Genomic DNA, 16,920 nt, shown 5'->3' on the forward strand with positions numbered 1-16,920 from the left:
GGTATGACAAAACATGTATTTTTACTGCTCTAAATTACGTTGGTAATACGTTTCTAATAGCAATAAGGCACCTCGGGGGTTTGTGGTATATGGTCAATATACCACACCCCCTCGGGCCTTATTGCCTCAGTATATCTGTTGTATATAACCAACCTTAGGCCTAGCTAGACATAGCCAACAACACAGAAAACCAGACAATGGGCCCTGCGGTGAAGCTAATATAACACTGTTAGTGTGTTACATGAATAATCAGCCGTAGTCTCTTGATATGACTTGTATTCACACTGTTCTTCAATCACAATACTTATATTTCCAGGTCGAGTGCACAAGCTAACAGCTAGCCAGAAGGATACCTCTAACACTTGAACTTGTAACTTGAACTTGTTTTCTACTATACATTTCCTGTCTTAACCCATTAGCTAACTCTTTCCACTAGGTGGCAGTATTTACTCTTACAGATCATTCCCCTCTCCCATGAAGACGTTGACTAATTTAAACATACCTTAAAGGTGCACAATCGCAATGCCGTAGTGGCTCCGCCATTTCCTGGTTGCTAAAATTCTAATGGTTCGCCTAATTTCAGTTTATGTGACAAAACAAGCAAGTATAGTGTAGAGCATCATTGTGACATCTAAACGGCAGTGAAATATATTTTCAATAACCAAAAATATAGAATTTTCAGCTGTTTGAAGTTGGCGTCAAATCAAATCAAATTGTTTTTTGTCACATGCGCCGAATACAACAGGTGTCGTTGACCTTACCTTGAAATGCTTATTTACAAACCCTTAACCCACAATGCAGTTAAAGAAATAGATTTAAGAATATATTTACTTAATAAATTAAAGTTTAAAAAAATAATAAAAAGTAACAATAAAATAACAATAACGAGGCTATATATGTACTGGTACCGAGTCAATGTGGTTAGTCGAGGTAATTTGTACATGTAGGTAGGGGTCTTATGGCTTGGGGGTAGAAGCTAAGGAGCCTTTTGTGCTCCAGTACCAAGTGTACAAAACCGAAAGTAAAATATGCAAAAATTTTACTTAATAACGGGAAGCATATAAATAGCAAACATAGAACAGGTCTACCACGTCTTAGACTTGCTTTCAATGCAAATTACAGATCTATAACCCACATATTTCTATGTGAATTTGGTGGTTGCCAAAAAAAGTTCCATATTGCAGCTTTAACTAAAACAGGTGAATTTCCCCAAACATCAAACGGGCGTAACAGACACCCGGAATTTTTAACTTCAGTTGATCTTTTCAAAACTTAACACCACTCCAGTTATTACTCCTTTTAATGGTGCCCTGCTTGTCCCCAAAATCGTGTGTTAGAGCGCACACTCCCTCTGGATGGCAGAAACGCAAAGAAATCAACACCATTCAACTTCTAGTCACTTTCACCGACCCAACATTGCCCAACCTCTTCTCCACCCAATCTGACACCACATGTGGATCTGCCCGAAGGCAAGGATCAATTCTCTCCAACAATCTCACTCTCTTCATAAGGACATCCTCACTCTCATCAGGTTTAATTTCCTTCTGCAGCTCTTCCAAAAGTGCTGTGTGATCCACCACTCCATATTCACTCAAAACATGTTCCACTTTTCTCAATTTTCCCTGTCCACCATCTTTTCCTTCATCAGATGTTACAGAAGGCTTGTGCATTCCCCCATTCCATATTTGATTATAATATGTTCCACTTTTCTCCTTTTTTCCCCTTCTTCCTGTCAGCCATCTTTACCCCCACCTAATGGCCACTAGACATTGCCATTGAGGGCATGCACCATTTTAAAATATTCGACTTGCTGGGGATTCCTATGAGTTAAGAGCAATCAGCCAATGAAGAAGAAAATTAGGTGGTGGGCCGAAGCCGAAAAGAGTGAAGTTGATCGATCCCAGTCGAGGGAGGAACTGATTTTTTAAAATATGAAAGTAAAACATTTTTATGATGACTATTCATTTTGTTGACACCTTCAACTCATGCACATTTTCTTATAAAAAAAGTATATTTAAACACTTGTCTGCTCAGGCAAATTTGCCCCTACTGATAAACATGGACAATCAGTACTTCTGTACATACCCATCTTGATGAAGGCAGCCAAAGGCCTGCTTCTATTTACGATGTAAACACAGCCTCTTGTGAAAACATGAGCTGCTGTCTGATGAACAGATATAGCTAGCTAGCTCCGAAAGACTGAAATAAGATAAATATCTGTTTTTGAGTGCACTTAAAATATGTAGCATGCTAATATACGAATATACAACAATACGAATTGTCTTGATCATATGAAGCATTAACGCCACTGACCATTTAGCCAATTTATTGACAGCGAGGCCAATATTCCAGTTTGACTAGCTTAGCCAGCTACTGTGTAAATGTCAATTGTGTTTCATTAGCTAGCTATGTCTCATCGTCTGTGAATTCCATTTTTATAGTGTTTATGGCATATATCTCTCATTTCAGGTAACAAGCTGCAGCCTTAAAGAAACATTCAATCATATACTATGCACAGAAACCCAAATAAAAGCAAGCATATAGATGTATGTGTGTGTGTGTGTGTGTGTGTGTGTGTGTGTGTGTGTGTGTGTGTGTGTGTGTGTGTGTGTGTGTGTGTGTGTGTGTGTGTGTGTGTGTGTGTGTGTGTTTTGTGTCATGGGAGGAAAATTACCAACCTATAAGCATTCTTCCAGTCCTATCAAAGGTAGCTGAAAGATGGGTGGCTGATCAATCAATCAATCAAATTGTATTTATATAGCCCTTCGTACATCAGCTGCTATCTCAAAGTGCAGTACAGAAACCCAGCCTAAAACCCCAAACAGCAAGCAATGCAGGTGTAGAAGCACGGTGGCTAGGAAAAACTCCCGAAAGGCCAAAACCTAGGAAGAAACCTAGAGAGGAACCAGGCTATGTGGGGTGGCCAGTCCTCTTCTGGCTGTGCCGGGTGGAGATTATAACAGAATATGGCCAAGATGTTCAAATGTTCATAAATGACCAGCATGGTCAAATAATAATAATCACAGTAGTTGTCGAGGGTGCAACAGGTCAGCACCTCAGGAGTAAATGTCAGTTGGCTTTTCATAGCCTATCATTGAGAGTATCTCTACCGCTCCTGCTGTCTCTAGAGAGTTGAAAACAGCAGGTCTGGGACAGGTCGCACGTCCGGTGAAGGATCAGGATCAGGTCAGGATTCCATAGCCGCAGGCAGTTGAAACTGGAGCAGCAGCACGGCCAGGTGGACTGGAGACAGCAAGGAGTCATCATGCCAGGTAGTCCTGAGGCAGGGCTCAGGTCCTCCGAGAGAGAAAGAGAGAATTAGAGAGAACATACTTAGATTCACACAGGACACTGGATAAGACAGGAGAAATACTCCAGATATAACAGACTGACCCTAGCCCCCGACACATAAAATACTGCAGCATAAATACTGGGGGCTGTGACAGAGGGATTCAGGAGACACTGTGGCCCCATCCGATGATACCCCCTGACAGGGCCAAACAGGCAGGATATAACACCACCCACTTTGCCAAAGCACAGCCCCACACCACTAGAGGGATATCTTCAACCACCAACTTACCATCCTGAGACAAGACTGAGTATAGCCCACAAAGATCTCCGCCATGGCACAACCCAAGGGGGAGGGGGGTGCCAACCCAGTATCTAAATATGGTCTAACCTACCGTGGAGAGGACAGTCTTACAATCCAGAAATCTTACAGTCCAGAAAGGCCTGTTTCTCCGATGGAGACTGTAGAACTGTCGTCAAAGCATGCTTCAGTATTCCCCTTTCTCTCTAGAAGCACTGATCACCAATGTAGCTGACTGATGTAGAAGGAGACAAGGGCCTTAGCAGAATGCAATCTAATGCTTGTGTGGTCCAGAGATGAGAACTCAAAAGCTATGGCTCCTGACTGGGACAATAGAACTCTACTATCTACGGCAAAAGCTATGGCTCCTGACTGGGACAATAGAACTCTACTATCTACGACAAAAGCTCCTGACGGGGACAATAGAACTCTCCCCCTACATGTTACAATAGTAAAACGATCTGTATGTAACCCAATGAACTGATTCTACATTGAATTTACATTTACATTTAAGTCATTTAGTCTTTGAGATGCTGAAACAAGCACGTGTATCTGTAGTAGGTGCTCTTCAACTCTAAAATACATTACACTACACACACCCACAAGGAAAAGACAACAGGCAAATGCATGTCTAAATATTGACGGCAGGGCTAGTTCAAACTGCATTAGGATGGTTCTCCTCACAGGTGAGTGAATCAACCCATGCATGGTGACTTGCACTTGGTTGATCTCGGATTATATAAATAAATAATCACAGCAAAGGTATGTAGTTTATTCATCCTGACAGTCTGAGCTGCTCTGCAATCATCCTCCAACAGTGATAATGTGACGTTTCTTATTTGTCAGTATGAATGAAATTAGTTCGTCCTGCCTTGATTACTGTATTAGATTTACACAACTTAGAGGCATCTGCTCCTGGTAGCTAGCAACAGATCTTGTTGTAACTACCTAGCTACATTGCTAAGGTTGCTGTGTTCAGCTAACTAAATAGTTAGATTACAAAAAACATATATATTTTTTTTCTTTTGGAAAAGTTTTATTGTCACATTTCCTTTAAAACAGCTCATATATATTTTTGTACATCATTTTATACACATAAAAACGTAATGAAAGCATAAAAACAGCATTTGGTATTACCTTTGAATTTGTTAAAAAGTACACATTGTTAAAAACAATGGAAACAACCAAGAATAAAAGTACTTTTCATTGTAAAAACATAAAATCTGTAAAAGCTATTTCAAATATATACAAATGATTTAACAAAAGTAAACATTTTAAGACATGAAAACATGTATTAAAAAAGTCACTTTGTTAAAAAGCTGTCTTTGGTCCTCCTGCTCTTCCGAATCAATCACTGGCCTGTTCTTCGGGTCCCAGAGGAGATCCCTCCCCTCGGCGCATCGCCCACTGTCAGGCCGTGGCCGCCGGGACCTTGGGCGTTGTGGGGGACCCTTCGCTTTGGGTAGAGGCCCCCTTTCTTCTGTACCATGCCAGGGCTTCCGTGGCTACCATGACCACTGCCTGGGGGGGTGGTCTCTACTCGTTTCGCTACCAGCAAGTTGTGGGAGGACCACAGTGCTTCCTTCAAACCCCTGAGGGTGGGCCAGAGCTTGGTGAAGGCCTTCGGGTACCCCATACAGCACGAGCTGGGGCGTTAGGTCCTCCCCTGCTGGCAGACACGCAGAGATCAGGGGGCCTGCTTCCTTCCACAGGTTCCTGGCGGCTCTGCACTCCCAGAGCAAGTACCTCACCGACTCCTCTTGGCAGCAGCCTGGTCGGGGGCACGCGGATATCCTCGCCATTCCCCGAGACTGCATAACAGCCTTGACCAGGAGGATCTCGTAGGTGACTATCCAGGACACTATCCTGGGGGCCGATTCAGAAGAGGATGGGCCACGTTACACTAAACCGTTATGGGCTCACCTATAGCAAGCCAGCGCACTGGACACACTGGTTCCCTCTCCTGCACAAGAGAGAGAAGAGAGCTGTGTCCTGTCAAAACCGTGACTGCTTCCCTTTCCAGTTTAAAATGTCTTAAAAACGTCTGGAGCTGCGCGTAGTGTGTGGGGAGCAGGAAAGAGACTGGGGTTCGCAGGTCGCCCGGGATCTGCCTCAGGGTTCTGATGTAAGATCCCAGCCAGAACCGTGCAAGGGCCTGGGTCTTGTTGTTGACCGGGGAGGTGGCAAGAGTGAGATGTAACGCTGTATAGCGACTGCCCAGGAACAAGTAGAGGTCAGGCAAGCCTTTCCCCCCTTGGACCTGGGCCTCTTGACCACCTCTGTCCTCAGCCTCTCCCACTTGCTTCCCCACAGGAAGTGAAACAGCATCCGTTCCAGAGCTAAAAGAGTTGTTTGTGGGGGGATAAAAACAGAACTGATTAATAAAAGCACAGGTAAAATCACAGCTTTAATGATTAAAACCTTGCCCTCAAAAGTCAGCTGTCGAAGTCCCCAAAAACCCGGTCTCTGGCGTACTGTCCCCAGGATCCCACTCCAATTACCGCTCCCTCCTCCCTCCCGGTCAAACTTTACCCCCAGTACCCTTATGTCAGTCATTTTAACAATCAGTGGTAGTCTGATCAAGTCTGGGTCATGTTTTCGGCCTCTGGGCCTCTGTGTTTTCTCTATTCAGTCTCGCCCCAGAGGCTCATCCATACCAGTCTGTCCTGTCAACAGATAAAAGTTCAGCACATAAAATGTTGACATACTTTACCTGATAGCAGTTTGTCGGACAGAGATCTCTTTCTCTGTCACCAGCAGTCTCTACTACCTTAGATATGGATGACGTGATTGGCAGACTTGATCAGCAGCGATAGTACCATGGATAGTACACAAGTTTTGATTGGTTTACAGTTTAGTTCAGTTTGCCTGTCCAGCTAGTGAACATAAAAGTAAGTATTTTTTATTTATTTGAAAATTGACATTGGCAACAAATTGAAATGTGTTCCGAAGAAATACACAATATGATATACACAATATGTAAAATCCAGCTCCAGCTCCTCCTTTGACAGAGATCAATCGTCTTGATAACTAAAGCAAATAGCTTGCTACGGTTCACACGCGTATCTGCCCATTGTTCGAGCGGTCACTCAAATATTTTCTCAATATAATAGACAATATTTGGCGCTACACCCCAAACGTTTGACCCGTTCTATTGATTTCAGCATGATATCGGTGGAAGGGAGTAACAACAAAAAGTTGCATTACACTTACAGAGTTGGCAACCCACTTCAGTTCAAATGCAACACTTCAAAATGTAGCAAGCTGCCTTCTACAAATTGTCCTCTGACCAGTGATGGACGCATTATTTCCAGATTCCGTGTGGTTTTTGAGCTGTGTTCCTTTTAACAGGACGTGCAACCTCATCTCTACCCTCTTGCGTGTTTAATTTCAACAATGATAATCGATATGAGTGATTGACAAAACAGTGTTGTGTTTCTGTTTTGGTGACCCCCCCCCCCCATCAAAATGATCCATTCCAAAATGTAGCTGACTGTGTCCTGCAGGTTATCCTCTAACCAGTGATGTAAAACACATCTCCAGTTTCATGAGGTTTTTGAGTTGTGGTAGTTTCAACAGTGCATATATTTCAATATATCACCAACTGTTTCTGCGTGTTGGAGTTGGTTGTCCAGCAACAGAATCGAGGTGTGCCCAACTATGGGGCAACACAGAGGGGCCTCGGTTTAGACTGTTGACAACATGTAATCTATATTTTGATGACATTTTGAAAACATAAATACATTTGCACAATGAGCACTTATTATCTCTCAATTTTTTTTGCCATATAAACATAGACATGATATCAGTCAAAACACCTTAAACCAATAAACGACCCACCTACAATTCCCCACATAGCAGCTCCTTGTCATTGTTTCTAGCTATCTGACTATTCAGAATCATACCATCGCATGCCTTCCGGGCACAATCAGTCAACCCGTTTGGATACTTTCAAACTGTTTTTACATTGGGCAATTAATCAAACTGTCTTGTCAACAGAAAGCATCGGCAGCATAATTTTCAACTTAATTTTTAGGAGTTTAATTTGAACTTTCAACATTAATTTCCAATGGTATTGTACTTAATCAGGTAACAACTGCTGAATGAGTCCAAAAACGTTTTATTTTGACGATATACCAGAAACCAAGAAACGGGTTGGCCATGCTCAGTGCCTGCCATTAGAAAGTTGCCTAGGCTACAGTTATTTTTGTTTGTTTGTACCTGTGCTAACACTTGCTGGTCACATGTGTACCATGTGACCAGTGACCTATAGCCTAACTCCATGTGAGATAGCCCCTACTGTACAAAACAAGTTAAAACATTGGTAGCCAGACAACATACATTTCATGACCAAAAGTGTGTGGACGCCTGTTCGTCGAACATCTCATTCCAAAATCATGGGCATTAATATGAAGTTGGTCCCCCCTTTGCTGCTTTAACACTCTTCTGGGAAGGCTTTCACTAGATGTTGGAACATTGCTGTGGGTCTTGCTTCCATTCAGCCAGAAGAGCATTAGTGAGGTCAGGCACTGATGTTGGGCAATTAGGCCTGGCTCACAGTTGGCATTGCAATTCATCCCAAAGGTGTTCGATGGGGTTGAGGTCAGGGCTCTGTGTAGGCCAGTCAAGTTCTTCCACACCGCCTCCCGGGTGGCGCAGTGGTTAAGGGCGCTGTACTGCAGCGCCAGCTGTGCCATCAGAGTCCCTGGGTCTGGCTCTGTCGTAACCGGCCGCGACCGGGAGGTCCGTGGGGCGACGCACAATTGGCCTAGCGTCGTCCGGGTTAGGGAGGGCTTGGTCGGTAGGGATGTCCTTGTCTCATCACACACCAGCGACTCCTGTGGCGGGCCGGGCGCAGTGAGCGCTAACCAAGGTTGCCAGGTACACTGTGCTTCCTCCGGCACATTGGTGTGGCTGGCTCCCGGGTTGGATGTGCGCTGTGTTAAGAAACAGTACGGCTGGTTGGGTTGTGTATCGGAGGACGCATGACTTTCAACCTTCGTCTCTCCCGAGCCCGTACGGGAGTTGTAGCGATGAGACAAGTCAGTAGCTACTACAACAATTGGATACCACGAAATTGGGGAGAAAAAAGGGGTAAAAATGAAATAAAAAAAATAAAAAAATCTTCCACACCGATCTTGACAAAACATTTATGTATGGACCTCGCTTTGTGCACGGGGGCATTGTCATGCTGAAACTGGAAAAGGCTTTGGGGAAAAACTGTTGCCACTACGTTGGAAGCACAGAATCGTCTATAATGTATGCTGTAGCGTTAAGATTTCCCAGACCATTATTCCTCGTCCACCAAACTTTACAGTTGGCACTATGCATTCGGGGAGATAGCGTTCTCCTGGAATCAGCCAAACCAGATGATTTCATTATCTTGTCAATGTCAAATGGTGAGTATGATGACTGACTTTAACTTAGCTACAGATTTGTAACAGGCTAATGTGCTTCTCCACTAGGCTACCTGTTACACTTACAGGATAGGTAGGCTAATGTTTGGCGTAGTACAGAGAATTTTCAACCAACCAATTTCCTCCCATATGCAGAAATGGGCACCATTTTCCCTACATTTCCCCCCATATGCAGAAATGGGCAGTATTTTTTAAATATGTATTTAAATTACCTCTGAGTATTTTTATTTCACTGGGCTGATAATGGTATAGAAAATCATTTTCCATACAATTTCTTTATAGCGGTTCACAATTGTGGCCCCCTTTCACCCTACGTTGGTATCAAAAGTCTGATTGCATTATGGTGTGATAGGAGCGTCTGCTACATTCATTAAATGTAAATGTATATGTAAAAATGAAAAATTGCAAGTATTACTCGAATGAGCTCTGCCCCAAAACAAGGCCAATAAAAATACCCAGTGTGCTTTGCAGTTGTCCATTTTCACATATACAGTACATTTATATTTTGGTCATTTAGCAGACACCCTTGTCCAGAGTGACAGTGCATTCAAAACTAAGGTATATAAAAAAACAGCATATCAGAGTCATAGCAAGTAAGACCTTTCTGTAACTGTTACTGAAAATGTTGTTGCTCTTCAGCCGGCTACTTGCAAATGTATTTTTCTATTTTAAAATACAATACTTTGCAAAAGTACATTATATTTTAATTTAAAACAGTTGTTTTTAGGGCATTATGTAGTTATATTTTGTCATTTATGTCCACCCCTGCCCACGTGGGCCAGCCCACTAGCAATTCGAGTTCCAGCTAATGAGATTCAGCCCCACCACATCTGAGTAACAGCTAGCAAGAATTACACACAGTAGAGTGAGAGAGCAATGACATGGGGCACATATCTGCACTTATGCGATGTAGAAAGCAACTCTCCGGGGCCAATTTTGGCTTTGTATTTATGTGACTAAAGGAGCATTTAATAAATTAATAACGAACCACCTGCAACAAGTATACAAAAGTACCGGAGACCCCTTAACTTGGCAATACTATCTTCCTTCTCAATTCAAGGTTGGTCGTAAATACCATAAAGATCAGTGTATCAAAAAGAAACTATAAAATACATGCCTTTTCTATTTTATAACACATAAATACATTTGCAAGTATTCAGCCCAATCAGAAACAGAAACATTTTACTTGCTATAACTGTAATATGTTTGTTTTTTTATTCTACAATCGAAGTTTACAGTTGAGGTTTACATACACGTAGGTTGGAACCATTAAAAGTTGTTTTTCCAACCACTCCACAAATTTCTATAGTTTTGGCAAGTCGGTTAGGACATCTACTTTGTTCATAACATAAGTCATTTTTACAACAATTGTTTACAGATTATTTCACTGTATTACAATTCCAGTGGGTCAGAAATTTACAAACACTAAGTTGACTGTGCCTTTAAACGGCTTGGAAAATTCCAGAAAATGTCATGGCTTTAGAAGCTTCTGATAGGCTAATTGACATCATTTGAGTCAATTGTAGGTCTACCTGTGGATGTATTTCAAGGCCTACCTTGAAACTCAGTGCCTCTTTGCTTGACGTCATGGGAAAATCAAAAGAAATCAGCCAAGACCTAAGAAATAAAAAAATTGTAGACCTCCATAAGTCTGGTTCATCCTTGGGAGCTGTTTTCAAACGCCTGAATGTACCACATTCATCTGTACAAACAATAGTACGCAAGTATAAACACCATGGGACCACACTGCCGTCATACCGCTCAGGAAGGAGACACGTTCTGTCTCCTAGAGATGAACGTACTTTGGTGCGAAAACAAATGCACTGACTAAATATGCTCTTATCACACCATAGTGCCATCAGACTTCTGATACCAATGCAGGGTGAAAGGGGGCCACAAAATGGTGAATCAGTATAAAAAAAACAAATGGTATAGAAAAGTGTTTTGTAAATACAAATGAGTTCTCGATTTGATCTGGTTACAAAATACATTGAAGTGTTGTTCAGCCCCATGTAATACAAAACTCAGAAGTAATTGAAATACATTTTTCAAATACATGTAACAGAAATACTGCCCATCTCGTACTACAAGTTATACATAGTACATGTTGTAATCATCTAATCAAATGTATTTATAAAGACCTTTTTACATCAGCAGATGTAGTGATGGCAAAGTCGAAGTAATTGTGCAATAATTACGGATATATTCTGCTGTGCTGTATAGCTAAAATACGGTCAGATCACTGCAAATCTATGGAGCCCATGAGTTCAGTGTTCACAACACTACATAAATGTATGACTCCGTAGCAGTCTCAGCAGCAACGGATGTGGCAGTTGTTTACAGTTCAATATCCTGTGGTAGATCAGAGCCACGGCCTCCACATAGACTGGCTGGCTGAGAGGTTCTGAGATTGGGATTCTTTGGCAGCGTGTCTGTGGTGCAGCTGGGGAGCGTTGCTCCATGTCGGAGCAGAGCTCTGTAAGGATGATTTAACCTGACTGCACAAAGCTGCTGTCTGTAACGGGATTCCTGTATCTTCATGATGGGTAAGGACTGGTGGCGTATTGTGCCGGACAGCAAGTTGAGCTTAAGACGCGACCTCGATGCTCCTCACCTTCAGCTTTCTTCCTGTCCCCATTGCCAGCATTCTGGAGAAAGAGAACACTGTGTTCCAGGATCTCAGCTTTCTCCACCCAACGCTGAGTCATAGATAGATGGAGAGAGAGCAGGTTAATGCACAGTCATGCTACACTTCAGAGGAGCTGACACCTGTACACTGTAAGCCCCAATGTGATGTTACTACTCAAAACTTTTGAGGAAACCTGATGTACTTAATATATTTGAGTAGTTACTTAAAGTGATTTTGTAGTCATGACTCAAATTATTGACTCTTGCCTTACAGGGTCAAAGTGACTAACTCATTCCACGGAGGGCCGAGTGTCTGCGGGTTATCGCTCCTCCCTTGTACTGGTTGATGAATTAAGGTCACTAATAAGTAAGGAACTCCACTCACCTGGTTGTGTACTTGAAAGGAAAAAAACCAGCAAACACTAGGCCCTCCAATGGAATAAGTTTGACACCCCTGCAGATTTGAGTTGTATCAGCTTGAACACTGAGTAACACCCCCTTAGTGAGCCAGGGCTCCAATGTAATTTCCCAGTGTGCCTTGCCTTTGAGTTAATTGTAGAGTTATACCTTCCATGACTGCATTTGTTAGTGACAGAGACATGGTTGTTAAATTCGTTATTTTTTTTTATTTTTTAAATCAGTCCTGTGGCATTTATCAAGTGAGTTCCTAGATGAATATGATCATTTATAATAAAACTATTTGAGAATACATTGCATAAGGTCTTATATTGAGGCCTAGCGTTGCCCTAATACAGTGGCCTGAAACACATGGTTTTACAGGCCACATCAGGCCTGCAAGTAGGGTAGCAAAATTCCCAGTTGAAAAACAAAACTCTGTTTGGAATATTTCTGGAAATTCTCCAATCGGGATTTCTGGGAAACCTGGGAAATTTACCAGGATTTTGCAACCCGCAAGTCACATTATAGTTGCAAAGTGATTCCTATTGGAATCCAGCCAGAGTTAGGATATTCAACAGTTGGAATTTTATTCACCAGCAATCTGCATTCAAAATGGAGATAATTGGTGGAAGGACAGACCATGTTAGACCGGTGGGAGGTCAGACCATTGCCTCAAGTAAACCAGGGTTAGGAACAGTGTGGGGAGACTACCTATCCCAATTAAACCGGTGCAAAGAAATTGAGCTAAATGATTAGAAAAATGTATGTTATTTATCTTTGTGTAGTATATCAAACCACTCATTGTACATGCAAAAACACAGATATTAAAACACTTGTATCTACCTGCAGTAGAGCATGCTGAGTAAAGTGCATTTGTTATCATAACTTCAAAAAAAATTTAGTCTCATTTAGTTTTGAGTCAGTACCACAAAAGTAATCATTACTATTCAGTGACTGAGTTCAACTTACTATAAGTATTGGAGTTAAAAATGCCTTGAGTTTACAGTGATATAAGTTGCATTTAGAGCAGTCAAGTGAACTTCATACCTGATGTTGTGGCCACTACAGCAGCATTGTTCTCAGCCTCTCCAGACTGGTCCAGTCTCTCTCTCTATCTCTCCACTTGAGGCTTCAGGAGTTACAAGTGAAAGATGAAAGGGAATCATGAGTGAGAGTTCAGATCAATGTCTCTGGGAAACCACGCAGCATAGTTAGAACAGCTCTTAATAACCCCTTTCGTCATATGTATCGTCATTATATATATTTTTTATAAATTATTTCATCATATTTCAATTGAATTCAACAAGCGAAGAATTTTGTAAACATCAAATGAATTTAGACTGACGTGAAATGTATGGTTAAATTAAGGCCGTTCATCAAATTAAATTATATCTCGCAGGCACGGAATACAGTCACTTGAAAGTGGTACATTCATTTGGTATTACCTTCTCGTCCATTTTCACGTTCTCTGTTCCCCCAACTAGTTTAGTATTTGTATTAATCCACGCGCTTCTGCCTTTGTGTAAGAAGCCTACACGGAGAAAACTCAGAGATTATCCAGATGTAAATAATAATCAGGAAGAACAGTGCTGTTTCTCTACTATCTTGTCACTGAGGAAGGATATTTTCTCGATGTGACAATTTAGTCTCTCCATGACTTTTAAATCCGTAGGTGGTAGACTTGACTTTGGACTCCTCCCATCCCCATCGGGTAGCCAATCCGCACCACATGCCACACGCGTCTAGTAGGCAACGGCTGAAATACTTGATACACGATTCAGAAGATTCAGATCCCTGATAAATGAAAAACATCTATATTTTACAAAATGATCTAATTAAATAAATGCAGTTAATGTATTGCTTTGGTAAGGGTCACAATCATAGGATGGGTATAAAAAGGATCATGAAAGTTGTTGGTTGAATCATTTATTTTTTTAAACAGGTTTCTTAACCTTGTTTGATCATGTGCTTAGGCACAAGCCATCACAGCCACAATAACACCCGTGGGCACGTGTATGAAAGCTCTAACAAATGGCACTGGGATTGTCAATACAAGAGAGGTGCTGGCAAGAGTCGACCCGGATGTACATATGAATAAAGTGACACCTCCACCTCTCAAACAGACAGACACACTTTCAGTCCCAATGGTTTTGCGCATTCCAATTGTCACAACACTTTATGCACAGACCCAACAAGCTTTTCTGACTAATTTATACAAACAAGCTTAGGATATTGCCTTCGCATACATAGCTACCTATGTGATGAATAATTGTATTCGGATGTAATTATATTTGACCTTGTGTTCATTTACATTTAGAGGGAAACGTGTGATGTGGGAACCATCGCACCTCCAGTGGCGACACATCTTCGCTAAATGATGTACAAATTCTAACAGGTAATAAAACATACATTGTCAATCCTAAACCTTTCCCGAGGGAAAGGGCTGAACGAAAATTTCCCAGACTGTCAAATCAGGGAAGAGCAAAGTGAATTTGGTCAACGTATTAAATGCCTAAAATAGCAATTGAATGCATTGAACCACCATAGGAAGTGTTTTTTGGGGGGGACCAATTCCATAGTGGCCAATCCCTACAATGCGCAAAACATTCAGTGAACGCTGTGAAGGGTAACATACTTGATAATCTGGAACAAAAATAATAATCCAAGAGTTAGCCCATAATATTAAGGAATAACCGAATATTGCGAATATTCACAAAAATCACCATTGATTTATCTCAAGACACTGCGTGTCGCTAATTCAGACTAGCCTACAATAATATGTGTAGCCGCGGGTATATTTGAGAAAAGTCTGGCAAGTGTAAAAACAAAGTTCTCTGTAGGCACGCGCCGTCATACCCTGGCACTTGTGCGTGAAAGACAAATGGCATGTCTATTACCGAAGAGCTGTTGGTGAAAGTTAACACGTGAGGTGTCTCCACATTCTAATTGGCACAACATTTTACGCACATTTCGTGGTATCCAATTGTTTGTAATTACTATCTTGTCTCATCGCTGCAACTCCCGTACGTGCTCGGGAGAGACACTACCCAAGCCGCACTTCTTTAAGACAGCGCGCATCCAACCCGGAAGCCAGCTGCACCAATGTGTCGGAGGAAACACCGTGCACATTGGTTGGCGCGCACTGCGCCCGGCCCGCGATAAGGCGAGGATTTCCCTACCCGCCAAGCCATCCCTTACCCGGACGACGCTAGGCCAATAGTGCGTCGCCCCACGGACCTCCGTGTCGCGGCCGGCTGCGACAGAGCCTGGGCGCGAACCCAGAGACTCTGGTGGCACAGCTAGCGATGCAGACCACTGCGCAATCTCATGGTTTTCGATTTTGATGCTGTGGGAACCATCGCACCTCAGGAAGTGGCGACACTTGTCTTTTAAATTATGTAGCCTACAAAATCTAACAGGTAGGCTCATAAACAAATGTGTAAATCCTTGTCTTTCCCAGGGGAAAGGGGCTAAGAGAAATGTTCCCGGTCTGTCACGTCGGGGAACAGCAAAGTGAATTTAGCCAATTGTCCATAAAAAACTAACTAACTACTGATACATTCCATAACCTAAATTGCGCAAATGCTAACACATGGTTAAAATATAATATTTGTTAGCCATTTAGACATTTAAGAGTATAATATAATAATATAATATTGTATTGTAGAAATCCAATGTGTGTGCGCATTATTCAGATAAGTTGTTACACTAAAAAAAGTAAGGAACGAATTCATGAAAATGCAAGAAAAATACTTACGATATTTTATCAGCATTTAGGTTTCTCTCGTGTAGTTCACACTACCCTCTCCTTCTTTGGCCTATTAGCCTTCAGATCAGAGGGATATCATGTCTCTCAGACACGCGCTACCATAACCACAACAACACAGGCACACAACCCAGAAGTTGTGTGTGAAGCACAACTTGAACTTTTGAGAATTAAATGTGACCCTCAGACCTAAGACTGACATACGAGGCAAAGCGGACAGAAAGATTATGGCGTTTTGCGCAAAACTCAATATGTTATTCCAGCCCTATGCTGAATGGATGTTCATTGAAAGGATTGTGTGATTTTTGTCAAGACATTTGATTCAAGGCTCAATATTGGAGTCGGTGTTTGGGAACAAACACGCCGTTACAGGCTATTAAACTCCTAAATGTATACATTCTAACATAATAAACCACAACTCCTGCATTATCTCATGAGCGATTTTCCAAGTGAGTCACTTCAAGAATGGATGCTCATTTAGTGCGAAATGTTCCCAGCATCGACACAAACAATTAACACTTAACATGATGTCACATAATGTCACCAATAAGGTATTTGACATTGCATCTTAAAACTTGACCTATCCTCTCTGGTCAGATTTGATGATAATTTCCTTTTAATCATTTGGATTCATTTAATGCATTTTTTTTTTTTACATGTACTGTTCTGTCAAAGTTATTGTGTTTTACTTTTGTTTATAGCCTTTGCACAGAGTATACAATATGCCCGTGGCAGATTTGCACCTCTGTCCAGACTTCCCACGTATGCATTTGTCATTTCTCCATTCACTGCTGCTTTTTACGCGCGGCCTCCAAAGACCACATTCTCGCTCCAATTTCTCACTGCAATTTCTCTCTTTCTCCCTCTCTCACTCCCCATGCATAGGTTAAAAGCTATATTGCCTATTTTTACGCATGGCCTTACCATAATAGATAAAACCGCAATCCTCGATTCGCGTGCATGTCAAATTTGGATTTCGGCTCAATTTCCCACGGCTCATTTGTGTACTTCGTGTTGATTAATAGCGCAATCTAACTTGCCCATGTGGAGCAGATGGTAGGCTACTGCACGCTCACACAAGGTGCGACTGTTGCCACGCATGCGTAAATTGTCACTTACAT

At 41.9% G+C, this 16,920-nt stretch overlaps 1 long non-coding RNA gene and 1 pseudogene across 1 annotated transcript; both read right to left on the reverse strand.

The window, feature by feature from the left end:
• Positions 1-4,940: 4,940 nt before the first annotated feature.
• LOC118389714 (uncharacterized) lies at positions 4,941-6,894 on the reverse strand (annotated as a pseudogene).
• Positions 6,895-7,600: 706 nt separating this feature from the next.
• On the reverse strand, positions 7,601-13,693 carry LOC118390765 (uncharacterized). The gene is made up of 3 exons (XR_004826994.2): positions 13,479-13,693; positions 13,081-13,162; positions 7,601-11,705 (listed from the first exon to the last, which is right to left on the reverse strand). It is a non-coding gene; the product is annotated as an uncharacterized LOC118390765 (long non-coding RNA).
• Between the last annotated feature and the right edge of the window lie 3,227 nt (positions 13,694-16,920).

This window comes from Oncorhynchus keta, chromosome 11 (genome assembly GCF_023373465.1).
Source record: "Oncorhynchus keta strain PuntledgeMale-10-30-2019 chromosome 11, Oket_V2, whole genome shotgun sequence".
Lineage (NCBI taxonomy): Eukaryota > Metazoa > Chordata > Actinopteri > Salmoniformes > Salmonidae > Oncorhynchus > Oncorhynchus keta.